Below are 24,360 nucleotides of genomic sequence, written 5' to 3'. Positions count from 1 at the left end.
CTTGGACTAAGTACGTCCCCTAGTGGGCACATAGACTATCTAGATTAACTAACGGGCACTAGGACTATCTAGGTTAACTAGCTGGCACTTGGACTATGAATGTTCCCTAGCGGGCAATTGGATTATCTAGGTTACCAAGCGGGCACTTGGACCATGTAGGTCAACTAGCGGGCCCTTGCACTATCTAGGTTAGCTAACTGGCACTTGGACTATGTAGGTTAACTAGCGGACACTTGCACGATCTAGGTTAACTGGCGGGCACTTGGACGATATAGGTTAACTAGCGGGCACTTGGATTATCTAGGTTACCTAGCGGGCACTTGGACTATGTAGGTTACCTAGCGGGCATTTGGACTATATAGATAACCTAGCGGGCACTTTGACTCTGTAGGTTACCTAGCGGGCACTTGGACTATCTAGGTTACCTAGCTGGCACTTGAACTATCTACGTTACCTAGCGGGTTCTTGGAGTATGTAGGTTACTTAGCAGGCTGTTGGTCTATCTAGGTTACCAAGCGGGCACTTGGACTATCTAGGTTAACTAACGGGCACTTGGACTATGTAGGTTCCCTATCGGGCACTTGGAGAATGTAGGTTAACTAGGGGGCACTAGGACTATGTAGGTTACCTAGCGGGCCCTTGGACTACCTAGGTTACCTAGCGGGCATTTGGACTATGTAGGCTCCCTAGCGGGCATTTGGACTATATAGATTACCTAGCGGGCACTTAGACTTTGTAGGTTACCTAGCGGGCACTTGGACTATCTAGGTTACCTAGCTGGCACTTGAACTATCTACGTTACCTAGCGGGTTCTTGGAATATGTAGGTTACCTAACGGGCTGTTGGACTATCTAGGTTACCTAACGGGCACTTGGACTATCTAGGTTAACTAACGGGCACTTGGACTACGGATGTTCCCTAGCGGGCCCTTGGACTATGTAAGTTCCCTAGCGGGCACTTGGACTATGTGGGTTCCCTAGCGGGCATTTGGACTATCTAAGTTCCCTAGCGGGCACTTGGACTATGTATGTTCCCTACGGACACTTGAACTATGTAAGTTAACTACCAGGCACTTGGACTATGTAGGTTAACTAGCGGGCCCTTGGACTATCTAGGTTACCTAGAGGTCTGTTGGACTATCTAGGATACCTAGCGGGCACTTGGACTATCTAGGTTAACTAACGGGCACTTGGACTATGTAGGTTCCCTAGCGGGCCCTTGGACTATGTACGTTACCTAGCGGGCACTTGGACTATCTAGGTTACCAACGGGCACTTGGACTATGTAGGTTCCCAAGCGGGCACTTGGACTATGTAGGTTCCCTATCGGGCACTTGGAGAATGTAGGTTAACTAGGGGGCACTAGGACTATGTAGGTTACCTAGCGGGCCCTTGGACTACCTAGGTTACCTAGCGGGCATTTGGACTATGTAGGCTCCCTAGCGGGCATTTGGACTATATAGATTACCTAGCGGGCACTTAGACTTTGTAGGTTACCTAGCGGGCACTTGGACTATCTAGGTTACCTAGCTGGCACTTGAGCTATCTACGTTACCTAGCGGGTTCTTGGAATATATACGTTACCTAGCGGGCTGTTGGACTATCTAGGTTACCTAACGGGCACTTGGACTATCTAGGTTAACTAACGGGCACTTGGACTACGGATGTTCCCTAGCGGGCCCTTGGACTATGTAAGTTCCCTAGCGGGCACTTGGACTATGTGGGTTCCCTAGCGGGCATTTGGACTATCTAAGTTCCCTAGCGGGCACTTGGACTATGTATGTTCCCTACGGACACTTGAACTATGTAAGTTAACTACCAGGCACTTGGACTATGTAGGTTAACTAGCGGGCCCTTGGACTATCTAGGTTACCTAGAGGTCTGTTGGACTATCTAGGATACCTAGCGGGCACTTGGACTATCTAGGTTAACTAACGGGCACTTGGACTATGTAGGTTCCCTAGCGGGCCCTTGGACTATGTACGTTACCTAGCGGGCACTTGAACTTTGTAAGTTAACTACCAGGCACTTGGACTATGTAGGTTAACTAGCGGGCCCTTGGACTATCTAGGTTACCTAGCGGGCACTTGGACTATGTAGGTTAACTACCGGGCACTTGCACTATCTAGGTTACCTGGCGGGCACTTGGACTATGTACGTTCCCTAGCGGGCACTTGGACTATCTATGTTAACTAGCGGGCACCTGGACTATGTAGGTTAACTAGGGGACACTTGCACTATGTAGGTTACCTAGCAGCACATGGACTATCTAGTTTAACTAGCGTGCACTTGGACTATGTAGCTTCCTTAACGGGCACTTGGACTATCTAGTTTACCTAGCGGGCACATGGACTATGTAGGTTAACTAGCGAGCACTTGGACTCTAGGTTACCTAGCGGGCACTTGGACGATCTAGGTTACCTAGTGGGCCCTTGGACTATGTAGGTTTCCTAGCAGCACTTGGACTATCTAGGGTAACGAACAGGCACTTGGACTATATAGGTAACCTAGCGGGCACATGGACAGTCTAGGTTACCTAGCGGGCACTTGGACTATCTAGGTTAACGAACAGGCACTAGGACTATGTAGGTTACCTAGCGGGCACTTGGACTATGTAGGATCCCTATCGGACATTTGGACTACTTAGGTTACCTAGCGGGCACTTGGACTATCTAGGTTAACTAGCGGGCACTTGGACTATCTAGGTCAACTAGCGGGCCCTTGTACTATGTAGGTTAGCTAGCGAGCACTTGGACTATCTAGGATAACTAGCGGACCGTGGACTACGTAGGATAACTACCGGGCCTTTGGACTATGTAGGTTAACTAGCGGGCACTTGGACGATCTAGGTTAACTAGACGGCACTTGGACTATCTAGGTTAACTAGCGTGCACTTGGACTATCTAGGATAAATAGCGGGCCCTTGGATGATCAATGTCAACTAGCGGGCACTTGGACTATCTAGGTTAGCTAACGGGCACTTGGACTAAGTACGTCCCCTAGTGGGCACTTGGACTATCTAGGTTAACTAACGGGTTCTAGGAGTATCTAGGTTAACTATCGGGCACTTGGACTATCTAGGTTACCTAGCTGGCACTTGGACTATAAATGTTCCCTAGCGGGCACTTGGATTATCTAGGTTAGCTAAGTGGCACTTGGACTATGTAGGTTAACTAGCGGACACTTGCACAATCTAGGTTAACTAGCAGGCTCTTGCACTATGTAGGTTAACTAGCGGGCCCATTGACTATGTAGGTTAACTAGCGGGCACTTGGACGATCTAGGTTAACTAGCGGGCACTTGGACGATATAGGTTAACTAGCGGGCACTTGGATTATCTGGGTTACCTAGCGGGCACTTGGATTATGTAGGTTCCCTAGCGGGCATTTGGACTATATAGATAACCTAGCAGGCACTTAGACTCTGTAGTTTACCTAGCGGGCACTTAGACTATCTAGGTTACCTAGATGGTATTTGAACTATCTACGTTACCTAGCGGGTTCTTGGAGTATGTAGGTTACCTAGCGGGATGTTGGACTATCTAGGTTACCAAGCGGGCACATGGACTTTCTAGGTTAACTAACGGGCACTTGGACTATGTAGGTTCCCTATCGGGCACTTGGAGAATGTAGGTTAACTAGGGGGCACTAGGACTATGTAGGTTACCTAGCGGGCCCTTGGACTATCTAGGTTACCTAACGGGCACTTGGACTATGTAGGCTCCCTAGCGGGCATTTGGACTATATAGATTACCTAGCGGGCACTTAGACTTTGTAGGTTACCTAGCGGGCACTTGGACTGTCTAGGTTACCTAGCTGGCACTTGAACTATCTACGTTACCTAGCGGGTACTTGGAGTATGTAGGTGACCTACCGGGCTGTTGGACTACTTAGGTTACCTAGCGGGCACTTGGACTATCTAGGTTAACCAGCGGGCACTTGGACTATCTAGGTTAACTAGCGGACCTTGGACTACGTAGGTCAACTAGCGGGCCCTTGGACTATCTAGATTAACTAGCGGGCACTTGGATGATCAATGTTAACTAGCGGGCACTTGGACTATCTCGGTTATCTAACGGGCACTTGGACTAAGTACGTCCCCTAGTGGGCACATAGACTATCTAGATTAACTAACGGGCACTAGGACTATCTAGGTTAACTAGCTGGCACTTGGACTATGAATGCTCCCTAGCGGGCAATTGGATTATCTAGGTTACCAAGTGGGCACTTGGACCATGTAGGTCAACTAGCGGGCCCTTGCACTATCTAGGTTAGCTAACTGGCACTTGGACTATGTAGGTTAACTAGCGGACACTTGCACGATCTAGGTTAACTGGCGGGCACTTGGACGATATAGGTTAACTAGCGGGCACTTGGATTATCTAGGTTACCTAGCGGGCACTTGGACTATGTAGGTTACCTAGCGGGCATTTGGACTATATAGATAACCTAGCGGGCACTTTGACTCTGTAGGTTACCTAGCGGGCACTTGGACTATCTAGGTTACCTAGCTGGCACTTGAACTATCTACGTTACCTAGCGGGTTCTTGGAGTATGTAGGTTACTTAGCAGGCTGTTGGTCTATCTAGGTTACCAAGCGGGCACTTGGACTATCTAGGTTAACTAACGGGCACTTGGACTATGTAGGTTCCCTATCGGGCACTTGGAGAATGTAGGTTAACTAGGGGGCACTAGGACTATGTAGGTTACCTAGCGGGCCCTTGGACTACCTAGGTTACCTAGCGGGCATTTGGACTATGTAGGCTCCCTAGCGGGCATTTGGACTATATAGATTACCTAGCGGGCACTTAGACTTTGTAGGTTACCTAGCGGGCACTTGGACTATCTAGGTTACCTAGCTGGCACTTGAACTATCTACGTTACCTAGCGGGTTCTTGGAATATGTAGGTTACCTAGCGGGCTGTTGGACTATCTAGGTTACCTAACGGGCACTTGGACTATCTAGGTTAACTAACGGGCACTTGGACTACGGATGTTCCCTAGCGGGCCCTTGGACTATGTAAGTTCCCTAGCGGGCACTTGGACTATGTGGGTTCCCTAGCGGGCATTTGGACTATCTAAGTTCCCTAGCGGGCACTTGGACTATGTATGTTCCCCACGGACACTTGAATTATGTAAGTTAACTACCAGGCACTTGGACTATGTAGGTTAACTAGCGGGCCCTTGGACTATCTAGGTTACCTAGAGGTCTGTTGGACTATCTAGGATACCTAGCGGGCACTTGGACTATCTAGGTTAACTAACGGGCACTTGGACTATGTAGGTTCCCTAGCGGGCCCTTGGACTATGTACGTTACCTAGCGGGCACTTGGACTATCTAGGTTACCAACGGGCACTTGGACTATGTAGGTTCCCAAGCGGGCACTTGGACTATGTATGTTCCCTATGGACCCTTGAACTTTGTAAGTTAACTACCAGGCACTTGGACTATGTAGGTTAACTAGCGGGCCCTTGGACTATCTAGGTTACCTAGCGGGCACTTGGACTATGTAGGTTAACTACCGGGCACTTGCACTATCTAGGTTACCTGGCGGGCACTTGGACTATGTACGTTCCCTAGCGGGCACTTGGACTATCTATGTTAACTAGCGGGCACCTGGACTATGTAGGTTAACTAGGGGACATTTGCACTATGTAGGTTACCTAGCGGCACATGGACTATCTAGTTTAAATAGCGTGCACTTGGACTATGTAGCTTCCTTAGCGGGCACTTGGACTATCTAGTTTACCTAGCGGGCACATGGACTATGTAGGTTAACTAGCGAGCACTTGGACTCTAGGTTACCTAGCGGGCACTTGGACGATCTAGGTTACCTAGTGGGCCCTTGGACTATGTAGGTTTCCTAGCGGCACTTGGAATATCTAGGGTAACGAACAGGCACTTGGACTATATAGGTAACCTAGCGGGCACATGGACAGTCTAGGTTACCTAGCGGGCACTTGGACTATCTAGGTTAACGAACAGGCACTAGGACTATGTAGGTTACCTAGCGGGCACTTGGACTATGTAGGATCCCTATCGGACATTTGGACTACTTAGGTTACCTAGCGGGCACTTGGACTATCTAGGTTAACCAGGGGGCACTTGGACTATCTAGGTCAACTAGCGGGCCCTTGTAGTATGTAGGTTAACTAGCGAGCACTTGGACTATCTAGGATAACTAGCGGACCTTGGACTACGTAGGTTAACTAGCGGGCGCTTGGACTATGTAGGTTAACTAGCGGGCACCTGGACGATCTAGGTTAACTAGAGGGCTCTTGGACTATCTTGGTTAACTAGCATGCACTTGGACTATCTAGGATAAATAGCGGGCCCTTGGATGATCAATGTCAACTAGCGGGCACTTGGACTATCTAGGTTAGCTAACGGGCACTTGGACTAAGTACGTCCCCTAGTGGGCACTTGGACTATCTAGGTTAACTAACGGGCACTAGGAGTATCTAGGTTAACTATCGGGCCCTTGGACTATCTAGGTTACCTAGCTGGCACTTGGACTATGAATGTTCCCTAGCGGGCACTTGGATTATCTAGGTTAGCTAAGTGGCACTTGGACTATGTAGGTTAACTAGCGGGCACTTGGACGATCTAGGTTAACTAGCGGTCACTTGGACGATATAGGTTAACTAGCGGGCACTTGGATTATCTGGGTTACCTAGCGGGCACTTGGATTATGTAGGTTCCCTAGCGGGCATTTGGACTATATAGATAACCTAGCAGGCACTTAGACTCTGTAGGTTACCTAGCGGGCACTTAGACTATCTAGGTTACCTAGATGGTATTTGAACTATCTACGTTACCTAGCGGGTTCTTGGAGTATGTAGGTTACCTAGCGGGATGTTGGACTATCTAGGTTACCAAGTGGGCACATGGACTTTCTAGGTTAACTAATGGGCACTTGGACTATGTAGGTTCCCTATCGGGCACTTGGAGAATGTAGGTTAACTAGGGGGCACTAGGACTATGTAGGTTACCTAGCGGGCCCTTGGACTATCCAAGTTACCTAACGGGCACTTGGACTATGTAGGCTCCCTAGCGGGCATTTGGACTATATAGATTACCTAGCGGGCACTTAGATTTTGTAGGTTACCTAGCGGGCACTTGGACTGTCTAGGTTACCTAGCTGGCACTTGAACTATCTACGTTACCTAGCGGGTACTTGGAGTATGTAGGTTACCTACCGGGCTGTTGGACTACTTAGGTTACCTAGCGGGCACTTGGACTTTCTAGGTTAACCAGCGGGCACTTGGACTATCTAGGTTAACTAGCGGACCTTGGACTACGTAGGTCAACTAGCGGGCCCTTGGACTATCTAGGTTAACTAGCGAGCACTTGGATGATCAATGTTAACTAGCGGGCACTTGGACTATCTCGGTTATCTAACGGGCACTTGGACTAAGTACGTCCCCTAGTGGGCACATAGACTATCTAGATTAACTAACGGGCACTAGGACTATCTAGGTTAACTAGCTGGCACTTGGACTATGAATGTTCCCTAGCGGGCAATTGGATTATCTAGGTTACCAAGCGGGCACTTGGACTATGTAGGTCAACTAGCGGGCCCTTGCACTATCTAGGTTAGCTAACTGGCACTTGGACTATGTAGGTTAACAAGCGGACACTTGCACGATCTAGGTTAACTAGCGGGCACTTGGACGATATAGGTTAACTAGCGGGCACTTGTATTATCTAGGTTACCTAGCGGGCACTTGGACTATGTAGGTTCCCTAGCGGGCATTTGGACTATATAGATAACCTAGCGGGCACTTTGATTCTGTAGGTTACCTAGCGGGCACTTGGACTATCTAGGTTACCTAGCTGGCACTTGAACTATCTACGTTACCTAGCGGGTTCTTGGAGTATGTAGGTTACTTAGCAGGCTGTTGGTCTATCTAGGTTACCAAGCGGGCACTTGGACTATCTAGGTTAACTAACGGGCACTTGGACTATGTAGGTTCCCTATCGGGCACTTGGAGAATGTAGGTTAACTTGAGGGCACTAGGACTATGTAGGTTACCTAGCGGGCCCTTGGACTACCTAGGTTACCTAGCGGGCATTTGGACTATGTAGGCTCCCTAGCGGGCATTTGGACTATATAGATTACCTAGCGGGCACTTAGACTTTGTAGGTTACCTAGCGGGCACTTGGACTATCTAGGTTACCTAGCTGGCACTTGAACTATCTACGTTACCTAGCGGGTTCTTGGAATATGTAGGTTACCTAGCGGGCTGTTGGACTATCTAGGTTACCTAACGGGCACTTGGACTATCTAGGTTAACTAACGGGCACTTGGACTATGGATGTTCCCTAGCGGGCCCTTGGACTATGTAAGTTCTCTAGCGGGCACTTGGACTATGTGGGTTCCCTAGCGGGCATTTGTACAATCTAAGTTCCCTAGCGGGCACTTGGACTATGTATGTTCCCTACGGACACTTGAACTATGTAAGTTAACTACCAGGCACTTGGACTATGTAGGTTAACTAGCGGGCCCTTGGACTATCTAGATTACCTAGCGGTCTGTTGGACTATCTAGGATACCTAGCGGGCACTTGGACTATCTAGCTTAACTAACGGGCACTTGGACTATGTAGGTTCCCTAACGGGCCCTTGGACTATGTACGTTCCCTAGCGGGCACTTGGACTATCTAGGTTACCTAACGGGCACTTGGACTATGTAGGTTCCCAAGCGGGCACTTGGACTATGTATGTTCCCTATGGACACTTGAACTATGTAAGTTAACTACCAGGCACTTGGACTATGTAGGTTAACTAGCGGGCCCTTGGACTAATTAGGTTACCTAGCGGGCACTTGGACTATGTAGGTTAACTACCGGGCACTTGCACTATCTAGGTTACCTGGCGGGCACTTGGACTATGTACGTTCCCTAGCGTGCACTAGGGCTATGTAGGTTAACTAGGGGACACTTGCACTATGTAGGTTACCTAGCGGCACATGGACTATCTAGGTTAACTAGCGTGCAGTTGGACTATGTAGCTTCCTTAGCGGGCACTTGGACTATCTAGTTTACCTAGCGGGCACATGGACTATGTAGGTTAACTAGCCAGCACTTGGACTCTAGGTTACCTAGCGGGCACTTGGACGATCTAGGTTACCTAGCGGGCCCTTGTACTATGTAGGTTTCCTAGCGGCACTTGGACTATCTAGGGTAACCAACAGGCACTTGGACTATATAGGTAACCTAGCGGGCACTTGGACAGTCTAGGTTACCTAGCGGGCACTTGGACTATCTAGGTTAACGAACGGGCACTTGGACTATGTAGGTTCCCTAGCGGGCCCTTGGACTATGTACGTTACCTAGCGGGCACTCGGACTATCTAGGTTACCAACGGGCACTTGGACTATGTAGGTTCCCAAGCGGGCACTTGGACTATGTATGTTCCCTATGGACCCTTGAACTTTGTAAGTTAACTACCAGGCACTTGGACTATGTAGGTTAACTAGCGGGCCCTTGGACTATCTAGGTTACCTAGCGGGCACTTGGACTATGTAGGTTAACTACCGGGCACTTGCACTATCTAGGTTACCTGGCGGGCACTTGGACTATGTACGTTCCCTAGCGGGCACTTGGACTATCTATGTTAACTAGCGGGCACCTGGACTATGTAGGTTAACTAGGGGACACTTGCACTATGTAGGTTACCTAGCGGCACATGGACTATCTAGTTTAAATAGCGTGCACTTGGACTATGTAGCTTCCTTAGCGGGCACTTGGACTATCTAGTTTACCTAGCGGGCACATGGACTATGTAGGTTAACTAGCGAGCACTTGGACTCTAGGTTACCTAGCGGGCACTTGGACGATCTAGGTTACCTAGTGGGCCCTTGGACTATGTAGGTTTCCTAGCGGCACTTGGACTATCTAGGGTAACGAACAGGCACTTGGACTATATAGGTAACCTAGCGGGCACATGGACAGTCTAGGTTACCTAGCGGGCATTTGGACTATCTAGGTTAACGAACAGGCACTAGGACTATGTAGGTTACCTAGCGGGCACTTGGACTATGTAGGATCCCTATCGGACATTTGGACTACTTAGGTTACCTAGCGGGCACTTGGACTATCTAGGTTAACTAGGGGGCACTTGGACTATCTAGGTCAACTAGCGGGCCCTTGTAGTATGTAGGTTAACTAGCGAGCACTTGGACTATCTAGGATAACTAGCGGACCTTGGACTACGTAGGTTAACTAGCGGGCGCTTGGACTATGTAGGTTAACTAGCGGGCACCTGGACGATCTCGGTTAACTAGAGGGCTCTTGGACTATCTTGGTTAACTAGCATGCACTTGGACTATCTAGGATAAATAGCGGGCCCTTGGATGATCAATGTCAACTAGCGGGCACTTGGACTATCTAGGTTAGCTAACGGGCACTTGGACTAAGTACGTCCCCTAGTGGGCACTTGGACTATCTAGGTTAACTAACGGGCACTAGGAGTATCTAGGTTAACTATCGGGCCCTTGGACTATCTAGGTTACCTAGCTGGCACTTGGACTATGAATGTTCCCTAGCGGGCACTTGGATTATCTAGGTTAGCTAAGTGGCACTTGGACTATGTAGGTTAACTAGCGGGCACTTGGACGATCTAGGTTAACTAGCGGTCACTTGGACGATATAGGTTAACTAGCGGGCACTTGGATTATCTGGGTTACCTAGCGGGCACTTGGATTATGTAGGTTCCCTAGCGGGCATTTGGACTATATAGATAACCTAGCAGGCACTTAGACTCTGTAGGTTACCTAGCGGGCACTTAGACTATCTAGGTTACCTAGATGGTATTTGAACTATCTACGTTACCTAGCGGGTTCTTGGAGTATGTAGGTTACCTAGCGGGATGTTGGACTATCTAGGTTACCAAGTGGGCACATGGACTTTCTAGGTTAACTAATGGGCACTTGGACTATGTAGGTTCCCTATCGGGCACTTGGAGAATGTAGGTTAACTAGGGGGCACTAGGACTATGTAGGTTACCTAGCGGGCCCTTGGACTATCCAAGTTACCTAACGGGCACTTGGACTATGTAGGCTCCCTAGCGGGCATTTGGACTATATAGATTACCTAGCGGGCACTTAGATTTTGTAGGTTACCTAGCGGGCACTTGGACTGTCTAGGTTACCTAGCTGGCACTTGAACTATCTACGTTACCTAGCGGGTACTTGGAGTATGTAGGTTACCTACCGGGCTGTTGGACTACTTAGGTTACCTAGCGGGCACTTGGACTTTCTAGGTTAACCAGCGGGCACTTGGACTATCTAGGTTAACTAGCGGACCTTGGACTACGTAGGTCAACTAGCGGGCCCTTGGACTATCTAGGTTAACTAGCGAGCACTTGGATGATCAATGTTAACTAGCGGGCACTTGGACTATCTCGGTTATCTAACGGGCACTTGGACTAAGTACGTCCCCTAGTGGGCACATAGACTATCTAGATTAACTAACGGGCACTAGGACTATCTAGGTTAACTAGCTGGCACTTGGACTATGAATGTTCCCTAGCGGGCAATTGGATTATCTAGGTTACCAAGCGGGCACTTGGACTATGTAGGTCAACTAGCGGGCCCTTGCACTATCTAGGTTAGCTAACTGGCACTTGGACTATGTAGGTTAACAAGCGGACACTTGCACGATCTAGGTTAACTAGCGGGCACTTGGACGATATAGGTTAACTAGCGGGCACTTGTATTATCTAGGTTACCTAGCGGGCACTTGGACTATGTAGGTTCCCTAGCGGGCATTTGGACTATATAGATAACCTAGCGGGCACTTTGATTCTGTAGGTTACCTAGCGGGCACTTGGACTATCTAGGTTACCTAGCTGGCACTTGAACTATCTACGTTACCTAGCGGGTTCTTGGAGTATGTAGGTTACTTAGCAGGCTGTTGGTCTATCTAGGTTACCAAGCGGGCACTTGGACTATCTAGGTTAACTAACGGGCACTTGGACTATGTAGGTTCCCTATCGGGCACTTGGAGAATGTAGGTTAACTTGGGGGCACTAGGACTATGTAGGTTACCTAGCGGGCCCTTGGACTACCTAGGTTACCTAGCGGGCATTTGGACTATGTAGGCTCCCTAGCGGGCATTTGGACTATATAGATTACCTAGCGGGCACTTAGACTTTGTAGGTTACCTAGCGGGCACTTGGACTATCTAGGTTACCTAGCTGGCACTTGAACTATCTACGTTACCTAGCGGGTTCTTGGAATATGTAGGTTACCTAGCGGGCTGTTGGACTATCTAGGTTACCTAACGGGCACTTGGACTATCTAGGTTAACTAACGGGCACTTGGACTATGGATGTTCCCTAGCGGGCCCTTGGACTATGTAAGTTCTCTAGCGGGCACTTGGACTATGTGGGTTCCCTAGCGGGCATTTGTACAATCTAAGTTCCCTAGCGGGCACTTGGACTATGTATGTTCCCTACGGACACTTGAACTATGTAAGTTAACTACCAGGCACTTGGACTATGTAGGTTAACTAGCGGGCCCTTGGACTATCTAGATTACCTAGCGGTCTGTTGGACTATCTAGGATACCTAGCGGGCACTTGGACTATCTAGCTTAACTAACGGGCACTTGGACTATGTAGGTTCCCTAACGGGCCCTTGGACTATGTACGTTCCCTAGCGGGCACTTGGACTATCTAGGTTACCTAACGGGCACTTGGACTATGTAGGTTCCCAAGCGGGCACTTGGACTATGTATGTTCCCTATGGACACTTGAACTATGTAAGTTAACTACCAGGCACTTGGACTATGTAGGTTAACTAGCGGGCCCTTGGACTAATTAGGTTACCTAGCGGGCACTTGGACTATGTAGGTTAACTACCGGGCACTTGCACTATCTAGGTTACCTGGCGGGCACTTGGACTATGTACGTTCCCTAGCGTGCACTAGGGCTATGTAGGTTAACTAGGGGGACACTTGCACTATGTAGGTTACCTAGCGGCACATGGACTATCTAGGTTAACTAGCGTGCAGTTGGACTATGTAGCTTCCTTAGCGGGCACTTGGACTATCTAGTTTACCTAGCGGGCACATGGACTATGTAGGTTAACTAGCCAGCACTTGGACTCTAGGTTACCTAGCGGGCACTTGGACGATCTAGGTTACCTAGCGGGCCCTTGTACTATGTAGGTTTCCTAGCGGCACTTGGACTATCTAGGGTAACCAACAGGCACTTGGACTATATAGGTAACCTAGCGGGCACTTGGACAGTCTAGGTTACCTAGCGGGCACTTGGACTATCTAGGTTAACGAACGGGCACTTGAACTATGTAGGTTCCCTAGCGGGCACTTGGACTATGTAGGATCCCTATCGGACATTTGGACTACTTAGGTTACCTAGCGGGCACTTGGAATATCTAGGTTAAATAGCGGGCACTTGGACTATCTAGGTCAACTAGCGGGCCCTTGTACTATGTAGGTTAACTAGCGAGCACTTGGACTATCTAGGATAACTAGCGGACCTTGGACTATGTAGGTTAACTAGCGGGCCCTTGGACTATGTAGGTTAACTAGCGGGAACTTGGACGATCTAGGTTAACTAGAGGGCACTTGGACTATCAAGATTAACTAGCGTGCACTTGGACTATCTAGGGTAAATAGCGGGCCCTTCGATGATCAATGTTAACTAGCGGGCACTTGGAATATCTAGGTTAGCTAACGGGCACTTGGACTAAGTACGTCCCCTAGTGGGCACTTGGACTATCTAGGTTAACTAACGGGCACTTGGACTATCTAGGTTACCTAGCTGGCACTTGGACTATGTAGGTTAACTAGCGGACACTTGCACGATCTAGGTTAACTAGCGGGCTCTTGCACTATGTAGGTTAACTAGCGGGCCCATTGACAATGTAGGTTAACTAGCGGGCACTTGGACGATCTAGGTTAACTAGCGGGCACTTGGATTATCTGGGTTAACTAGCGCGCCCATTGACTATGTAGGTTAACTAGCGGGCACTTGGACTATCTAGGTTACCTAGATGGTATTTGAACTATCTACGTTACCTAGCGGGTTCTTGGAGTATGTAGGTTACCTAGCGGGATGTTGGACTATCTAGGTTACCAAGCGGGCACTTGGACTTTGTAGGTTAACTAACAGGCACTTGGACTATGTAGGTTCCCTATCGGGCACTTGGAGAATGTAGGTTAACTAGGGGACACTAGGACTATGTAGGTTACCTAGCGGGCCCTAGGACTATCTAGGTTACCTAGGGGGAACCTGGACTATGTAGTTAACTAGTGGGCACTTGGACTATATAGGTTACCTAGTGGGCACTTGGACTATACAGGTTAACGAACGGGCACTTGGACTATGTAGGTTGCTTACCGGGCACGTGGACTATCTAGGTTAGGTAACGGGCACTTGGACTATCTAGGTTACCTACCAGGAACTTGGACAATGTAAGTTACCTAGCGGGCACTTTGACTATCTAGGTTACATAACGGGCACTTGGACTATGTAGGTTAACTAGCGAGCACTTCGACTCTAGGTTACCTAGCGGGCACTTGGACTATCTAGGTTACCTAGCAGGCACTTGGACAGTCTAGGTTACCTAGCGGGCACTTGGACTATCTAGGTTAACGAACGGGCACTTGGACTATCTAGGTTAACTAGCGGGCACTTGGACTATCTAGGTCAACTAGCGGGCCCTTGTACTATGTAGGTTAACTAGCGAGCACTTGGACTATCTAGGTTAACTCGCGGACCTTGGACTACTTGGGTCAACTAGCGAACCCTTGGACTATGTAGGTTAACTAGCGGGCACTTGGATGATCAAGGTTAACTAGAGGACACTTGGACTAAGTATGTCCCCTAGTGGTCACATGGACTGTCTAGATTAACTAACGGGCACTAGGACTATCTAGGTTAACTAGCGGGCACATGGACTATATAGGTCAACTAGCGGGCCCTTGGACTATCTAGGTTAGCTAACTGGCACTTGGAATATGTAGGTTAACTAGCGGACACTTTCACGAACTAGGTTAACTAGTGGGCTCTTGCACTATGTAGGTTAACTATCGGGCCCATTGACTATGTAGGTTAACTAGCGGGCACTTGGACTATGTACGTTCCCTAGCGGGCACTTGGACTATCTATGTTAACTAGCGGGCACTTGGAAAATGTAGGTTAACTAGCGGACATTTGCACTATGTAGGTTACCTAGCAGGCACTTGGACTATCTAGGTTAACTAGCGGGCACTTGGCCTATCTATGTTAACTAGCGGGCGCTTGGACTGTGTAGGTTAACTAGCGTGCCCTTGGACCATCTAGGTTACGTAGCGGGCACTTGGTATGTAGGTTAACTAGCGGGCACTTGGACTATCTAGGTTAACTAGCGGGCCCTTGGACTATCTAGGTTACCTATCGGGCACTTGGACTATATAGGTTATCTAGCGGGAACTTGGACTATGTAGGTTACCTAGTGGGCACTTGGACTATCTAGGTTAACAAACGGGCACTTGGACTTCTAGGTTAACGAACGGGCACTTGGTCTAAGTAGGTTGCTTACCGGGCACTTCGACTATCTACGTTAGGTAATGGGAACTTGGACTATTTGGGTTACCTAGCGGGAACTTGGACAATGTAAGTTAACTAGCGGGCATTTGGACTATTTAGGTTACCTAACGGGCACTTTGACTATCTGGGTTATATAGCGGGCACTTGGACTATGTAGGTTAACTAGCGAGCACTTGGACTCTAGGTTACCTAGCGGGCACTTGGCCTATCTAGGTTACCTAGCGGGCACTTCGACAGTCTAGGTTACCTAGCGGGCACTTGGACTATCTAGGTTAACGAACGGGCACTTGGACCATGTAGGTTACCTAGCGGGCACTTGGACTATGTAGGATCCCTATCGGACATTTGGACTACTTAGGTTACCTAGCGGGCAATTGGACTATCTAGGTTAACCAGCGGGCACTTGGACTAACTAGGTCAACTAGCGGGCCCTTGTACTATGTAGGTTAACTAGCGAGCACTTGGACTATCTAGGTTAACTAGCGGACCTTGGACTACGTAGGTCAACTAGCGGGCCCTTGGACTATGTAGGTTAACTAGCGGGCACTTGGACGATCTAGGTTAACTAGAGGGCACTTGGCCTATCTAGGTTAACTATCATGCACTTGGACTATCTAAGTTAACTAGCGGGCACTTGGATGATCAATGGTAACTAGCGGGCACTTGGACTATCTCGGTTAGCTAACGGGCACTTGGACTAAGTACGTCCCCTAGTGGGCACATGGACTATCTAGATTAACTAACGGGCACTAGGACTATCTAGGTTAACCAGCTGGCACTTGGATTATGAATGTTCCCTAGCGGGCAATTGAATTATCTCGGTTACCAAGCGGGCACTTGGACTATGTAGGTCAACTAGCGGGCCCTTGGACTATCTAGGTTAGCTAACTGGCACTTGGACTATGTAGGTTAACTAGGGGACACTTGCACGATCTAGGTTAACTAGTGGGCTCTTGCACTATGTAGGTTCACTAGCGGGCCCATTGACAATGTAGGTTAACTAGCGGGCACTTAGACGATATAGGTTAACTAGCGGGCACTTGGATTATCTGGGTTACCTAGCGGGCACTTGGATTATGTAGGTTCCCTAGCGGGCATTTGGACTATATAGATAACCTAGCAGGCACTTAGACTCTGTAGGTTACCTAGCGGGCACTTAGACTATCTAGGTTACCTAGATGGTATTTGAACTAGCTACGTTACCTAGCGGGTTCTTGGAGTATGTAGGTTACCTAGCGGGATGTTGGACTATCTAGGTTACCAAGCGGGCACATGGACTTTCTAGGTTAACTAACGGGCACTTGGACTATGTAGGTTCCCTATCGGGCACTTGGAGAATGTAGGTTAACTAGGGGGCACTAGGACTATGTAGGTTACCTAGCGGGCCCTTGGACTATCTAGGTTACCTAACGGGCACTTGGACTATGTAGGCTCCCTAGCGGGCATTTGGACTATATAGATTACCTAGCGGGCACTTAGATTTTGTAGGTTACCTAGCGGGCACTTGGACTGTCTAGGTTACCTAGCTGGCACTTGAACTATCTACGTTACCTAGCGGGTACTTGGAGTATGTAGGTTACCTACCGGGCTGTTGGACTACTTAGGTTACCTAGCGGGCACTTGGACTATCTAGGTTAACCAGCGGGCACTTGGACTATCTAGGTTAACTAGCGGACCTTGGACTACGTAGGTCAACTAGCGGGCCCTTGGACTATCTAGGTTAACTAGCGGGCACTTGGATGATCAATGTTAACTAGCGGGCACTTGGACTATCTCGGTTATCTAACGGGCACCTGGACTAAGTACGTCCCCTAGTGGGCACATAGACTATCTAGATTAACTAACGGGCACTAGGACTATCTAGGTTAACTAGCTGGCACTTGGACTATGAATGTTCCCTAGCGGGCAATTGGATTATCTAGGTTACCAAGCGGGCACTTGGACTATGTAGGTCAACTAGGGGGCCCTTGCAATATCTAGGTTAGATAACTGGCACTTGGAATATGTAGGTTAACTAGCGGACACTTGCACGATCTAGGTTAACTAGCGGGCACTTGGACGATATAGGTTAACTAGCGGGCACTTGGATTATCTAGGTTACCTAGCGGGCACTTGGACAATGTAGGATCCCTAGCGGGCATTTGGACTATATAGATAACCTAGCGGGCACTTTGACTCTGTAGGTTACCTAGCGGGCACTTGGACTATCTAGGTTACCTAGCTGGCACTTGAACTATCTACGTTACCTAGCGGGTTCTTGGAGTATGTAGGTTACTTAGCAGGCTGTTGGTCTATCTAGGTTACCAAGCGGGCACTTGGACTATCTAGGTTAACTAACGGGCACTTGGACTATGTAGGTTCCCTATCGGGCAGTTGGAGAATGTAGGTTAACTAGGGGGCACTAGGACTATGTAGGTTACCTAGCGGGCCCTTGGACTACCTAGGTTACCTAGCGGGCAATTGGACTATGTAGGCTCCCTAGCGGGCATTTGGACTATATAGATTACCTAGCGGGCACTTAGACTTTGTAGGTTACCTAGCGGGCACTTGGACTATTTAGGTTACCTAGCTGGCACTTGAACTATCTACGTTACCTAGCGGGTTCTTGGAATATGTAGGTTACCTAGCGGGCTGTTGGACTATCTAGGTTACCTAACGGGCACTTGGACTATCTAGGTTAACTAACGGGCACTTGGACTATGGATGTTCCCTAGCGGGCCCTTGGACTATGTAAGTTCCCTAGCGGGCACTTGGACTATGTGGGTTCCCTAGCGGGCATTTGGACTATCTAAGTTAACTAGCGGGCACTTGGACTATGTATGTTCCCTACGGACACTTGAACTATGTAATTTAACTACCAGGCACTTGGACTATGTAGGTTAACTAGCGGGCCCTTGGACTATCTAGATTACCTAGCGGTCTGTTGGACTATCTAGGATACCTAGCGGGCACTTGGACTATCTAGGTTAACTAACGGGCACTTGGACTATGTAGGTTCCCTAGCGGGCCCTTGGACTATATACGTTCCCTAGCGGGCACTTGGACTATCTAGGTTACCTAACGGGCACTTGGACTATGTAGGTTCCCAAGCGGGCACTTGGACTATGTATGTTCCCTATGGACACTTGAACTATGTAAGTTAACTACCAGGCACTTGGACTATGTAGGTTAACTAGCGGGCCCTTGGACTAATTAGGTTACCTAGCGGGCACTTGGACTATGTAGGTTAACTTGGGCTCTTGCACTATCTAGGTTACCTGGCGGGCACTTGGACTATGTACGTTCCCTAGCGTGCACTAGGGCTATGTAGGTTAACTAGGGGACACTTGCACTATGTAGGTTACCTAGCGGCAAATGGACTATCTAGGTTAACTAGCGTGCAGTTGGACTATGTAGATTCCTTAGCGGGCACTTGGACTATCTAGTTTACCTAGCGGGCACATGGACTATGTAGGTTAACTAGCCAGCACTTGGACTCTAGGTTACCTAGCGGGCACTTGGACGATCTAGGTTACCTAGCGGGCCCTTGTACTATGTAGGTTTCCTAGCGGCGCTTGGACTATCTAGGGTAACCAACAGGCACTTGGACTATATAGGTAACCTAGCGGGCACTTGGACAGTCTAGGTTACCTAGCGGGCACTTGGACTATCTAGGTTAACGAACGGGCACTTGAACTATGTAGGTTACCTAGCGGGCACTTGGACTATGTAGGATCCCTATCGGACATTTGGACTACTTAGGTTACCTAGCGGGCACTTGGAATATCTAGGTTAAATAGCGGGCACTTGGACTATCTAGGTCAACTAGCGGGCCCTTGTACTATGTAGGTTAACTAGCGAGCACTTGGACTATCTAGGATAACTAGCGGACCTTGGACTATGTAGGTTAACTAGCGGGCCCTTGGACTATGTAGGTTAACTAGCGGGCCCTTGGACTATGTAGGTTAACTAGCGGGCACTTGGACGATCTAGGTTAACTAGAGGGCACTTGGACTATCTAGATTAACTAGCGTGCACTTGGACTATCTAGGATAAATAGCGGGCCCTTGGATGATCAATGTTAACTAGCGGGCACTTGGAATATCTAGTTTAGCTAACAGGCACTTGGACTAAGTACGTCCCCTAGTGGGCACTTGGACTATCTAGGTTAACTAACGGGCACTTGGACTATCTAGGTTACCTAGCTGGCACTTGGACTATGTAGGTTAACTAGCGGACACTTGCACGATCTAGGTTAACTAGCGGGCTCTTGCACTCTGTAGGTTAACTAGCGGGCCCATTGACAATGTAGGTTAACTAGCGGGCACTTGGACGATCTAGGTTAACTAGCGGGCACTTGGATTATCTGGGTTAACTAGCGGGCCCATTGACTATGTAGGTTAACTAGCGGGCACTTGGACTATCTAGGTTACCTAGATGGTATTTGAACTATCTACGTTACCTAGCGGGTTCTTGGAGTATGTAGGTTACCTAACGGGATGTTGGACTATCTAGGTTACCAAGCGGGCACTTGGACTTTCTAGGTTAACTAACGGGCACTTGGAATATGTAGGTTCCCTATCGGGCACTTGGAGAATGTAGGTTAACTAGGGGGCACTAGGACTATGTAGGTTACCTAGCGGGCCCTAGGACTATCTAGATTACCTAGGGGGAACCTGGACTATGTAGTTAACTAGTAGGCACTTGGACTATATAGGTTACCTAGTGGGCACTTGGACGATATAGGTTAACTAGCGGGCACTTGGATTATCTAGGTTACCTAGCGGGCACTTGGACTATGTAGGATCCCTAGCGGGCATTTGGACTATATAGATAACCTAGCGGGCACTTTGACTCTGTAGGTTACCTAGCGGGCACTTGGACTATCTAGGTTACCTAGCTGGCACTTGAACTATCTACGTTACCTAGCGGTTTCTTGGATTATGTAGGTTACCTAGCAGGCTGTTGGTCTATCTAGGTTACCAAGCGGGCACTTGGACTATCTAGGTTAACTAACGGGCACTTGGACTATGTAGGTTCCCTATCGGGCACTTGGAGAATGTAGGTTAACTAGTGGGCACTAGGACTATGTAGGTTACCTAGCGGGCCCTTGGACTATCTAGGTTACCTAACGGGCACTTGGACTATGTAGGCTCCCTAGCGGGCATTTGGACTATATAGATTACCTAGCGGGCACTTAGACTTTGTAGGTTACCTAGCGGGCACTTGGACTATCTAGGTTACCTAGCTGGCACTTGAACTATCTACGTTACCTAGCGGGTTCTTGGAATATGTAGGTTACCTAGCGGGCTGTTGGACTATCTAGGTTAACTAACGGGCACTTGGACTACGGATGTTCCCTAGCGGGCCCTTGGACTATGTAAGTTCCCTAGCGGGCACTTGGACTATGTGGGTTCCCTAGCGGGCATTTGGACTATCTAAGTTCCCTAGCGGGCACTTGGACTATGTATGTTCCCCACGGACACTTGAACTTTGTAAGTTAACTACCAGGCACTTGGACTATGTAGGTTAACTAGCGGGCCCTTGGACTATCTAGGTTACCTAGCGGTCTGTTGGACTATCTAGGATACCTAGCGGGCACTTGGACTATATAGGTTAACTAACGGGCACTTGGACTATGTAGGTTCCCTAGCGGGCCCTTGGACTATGTACGTTACCTAGCGGGCACTTGGACTATCTAGGTTACCCACGGGCACTTGGACTATGTAGGTTCCCAAGCGGGCACTTGGACTATGTATGTTCCCTATGGACACTTGAACTTTGTAAGTTAACTACCAGGCACTTGGACTATGTAGGTTAACTAGCGGGCCCTTGGACTATCTAGGTTACCTAGCGGGCACTTGGACTATGTAGGTTAACTACCGGGCACTTGCACTATCTAGGTTACCTGGCGGGCACTTGGACTATGTACGTTCCCTAGCGGGCACTTGGACTATCTATGTTAACTAGCGGGCACCTGGACTATGTAGGTTAACTAGGGGACACTTGCACTATGTAGTTACCTAGCGGCACATGGACTATCTAGTTTAACTAGCGTGCACTTGGACTATGTAGCTTCCTTAGCGGGCACTTGGACTATCTAGTTTACCTAGCGGGCACATGGACTATGTAGGTTAACTAGCGAGCACTTGGACTCTAGGTTACCTAGCGGGCACTTGGACGATCTAGGTTACCTAGTGGGCCCTTGGACTATGTAGGTTTCCTAGCGGCACTTGGACTATCTAGGGTAACGAACAGGCACTTGGACTATATAGGTAACCTACCGGGCACTTGGACAGTCTAGGTTACCTAACGGGCACTTGGACTATCTAGGTTAACGAACGGGCACTTGGACTATGTAGGTTACCTAGCGGGCACTTGGACTATGTAGGATCCCTATCGGACATTTGGACTACTTAGGTTACCTAGCGGGCACTTGGACTATCAAGGTTAACTAGCGGGCACTTGGACTATCTAGGTCAACTAGCGGGCCCTTGTACTATGTAGGTTAACTAGCGAGCACTTGGACTATCTAGGATAACTAGCGGACCTTGGACTACGTAGGTTAACTAGCGGGCCCTTGAACTATGTAGGTTAACTAGCAGGCACTTGGACGATCTAGGTTAACTAGAGGACACTTGGACTATCTAGGTTAACTAGCGTGCACTTGGACTATCTAGGATAAATAGCGGGCCCTTGGATGAGCAATGTTAACTAGCGGGCACTTGGACTATCTAGGTTAGCTAACGGGCACTTGCACTAAGTACGTCCCCTAGTGGGCACTTGGACTATCTAGGTTAACTAACGGGCACTTGGACTATCTAGGTTACCTAGCTGGCACTTGGACTATGTAGGTTAACTAGCGGACACTTGCACGATCTAGGTTAACTAGCGGGCTCTTGCACTCTGTAGGTTAACTAGCGGGCCCATTGACAATGTAGGTAAACTAGCGGGCACTTGGACGATCTAGGTTAACTAGCGGGCACTTGGATTATCTGGGTTAACTAGCGGGCCCATTGACTATGTAGGTTAACTAGCGGGCACTTGGACTATCTAGGTTACCTAGATGGTATTTGAACTATCTACCTTACCTAGCGGGTTCTTGGAGTATGTAGGTTACCTAACGGGATGTTGGACTATCTAGGTTACCAAGCGGGCACTTGGACTTTCTAGGTTAACTAACGGGCACTTGGAATATGTAGGTTCCCTATCGGGCACTTGGAGAATGTAGGTTAACTAGGGGGCACTAGGACTATGTAGGTTACCTAGCGGGCCCTAGGACTATCTAGATTACCTAGGGGGAACCTGGACTATGTAGTTAACTAGTGGGCACTTGGACTATATAGGTTACCTAGTGGGCACTTGGACGATATAGGTTAACTAGCGGGCACTTGGATTATCTAGGTTACCTAGCGGGCACTTGGACTATGTAGGATCCCTAGCGGGCATTTGGACTATATAGATAACCTAGCGGGCACTTTGACTCTGTAGGTTACCTAGCGGGCACTTGGACTATCTAGGTTACCTAGCTGGCACTTGAACTATCTACGTTACCTAGCGGTTTCTTGGATTATGTAGGTTACCTAGCAGGCTGTTGGTCTATCTAGGTTACCAAGCGGGCACTTGGACTATCTAGGTTAACTAACGGGCACTTGGACTATGTAGGTTCCCTATCGGGCACTTGGAGAATGTAGGTTAACTAGTGGGCACTAGGACTATGTAGGTTACCTAGCGGGCCCTTGGACTATCTAGGTTACCTAACGGGCACTTGGACTATGTAGGCTCCCTAGCGGGCATTTGGACTATATAGATTACCTAGCGGGCACTTAGACTTTGTAGGTTACCTAGCGGGCACTTGGACTATCTAGGTTACCTAGCTGGCACTTGAACTATCTACGTTACCTAGCGGGTTCTTGGAATATGTAGGTTACCTAGCGGGCTGTTGGACTATCTAGGTTACCTAACGGGCACTTGGACTATCTAGGTTAACTAACGGGCACTTGGACTACGGATGTTCCCTAGCGGGCCCTTGGACTATGTAAGTTCCCTAGCGGGCACTTGGACTATGTAGCTTCCTTAGCGGGCACTTGGACTATCTAGTTTACCTAGCGGGCACATGGACTATGTAGGTTAACTAGCGAGCACTTGGACTCTAGGTTACCTAGCGGGCACTTGGACGATCTAGGTTACCTAGTGGGCCCTTGGACTATGTAGGTTTCCTAGCGGCACTTGGACTATCTAGGGTAACGAACAGGCACTTGGACTATATAGGTAACCTACCGGGCACTTGGACAGTCTAGGTTACCTAACGGGCACTTGGACTATCTAGGTTAACGAACGGGCACTTGGACTATGTAGGTTACCTAGCGGGCACTTGGACTATGTAGGATCCCTATCGGACATTTGGACTACTTAGGTTACCTAGCGGGCACTTGGACTATCAAGGTTAACTAGCGGGCACTTGGACTATCTAGGTCAACTAGCGGGCCCTTGTACTATGTAGGTTAACTAGCGAGCACTTGGACTATCTAGGATAACTAGCGGACCTTGGACTACGTAGGTTAACTAGCGGGCCCTTGGACTATGTAGGTTAACTAGCAGGCACTTGGACGATCTAGGTTAACTAGAGGACACTTGGACTATCTAGGTTAACTAGCGTGCACTTGGACTATCTAGGATAAATAGCGGGCCCTTGGATGAGCAATGTTAACTAGCGGGCACTTGGACTATCTAGGTTAGCTAACGGGCACTTGCACTAAGTACGTCCCCTAGTGGGCACTTGGACTATCTAGGTTAACTAACGGGCTCTAGGAGTATCTAGG

Source organism: Tenrec ecaudatus, chromosome X (genome assembly GCF_050624435.1).
Source record: "Tenrec ecaudatus isolate mTenEca1 chromosome X, mTenEca1.hap1, whole genome shotgun sequence".
NCBI classification, from domain to species: domain Eukaryota; kingdom Metazoa; phylum Chordata; class Mammalia; order Afrosoricida; family Tenrecidae; genus Tenrec; species Tenrec ecaudatus.
This window is presented reverse-complemented; position numbering follows the sequence as displayed.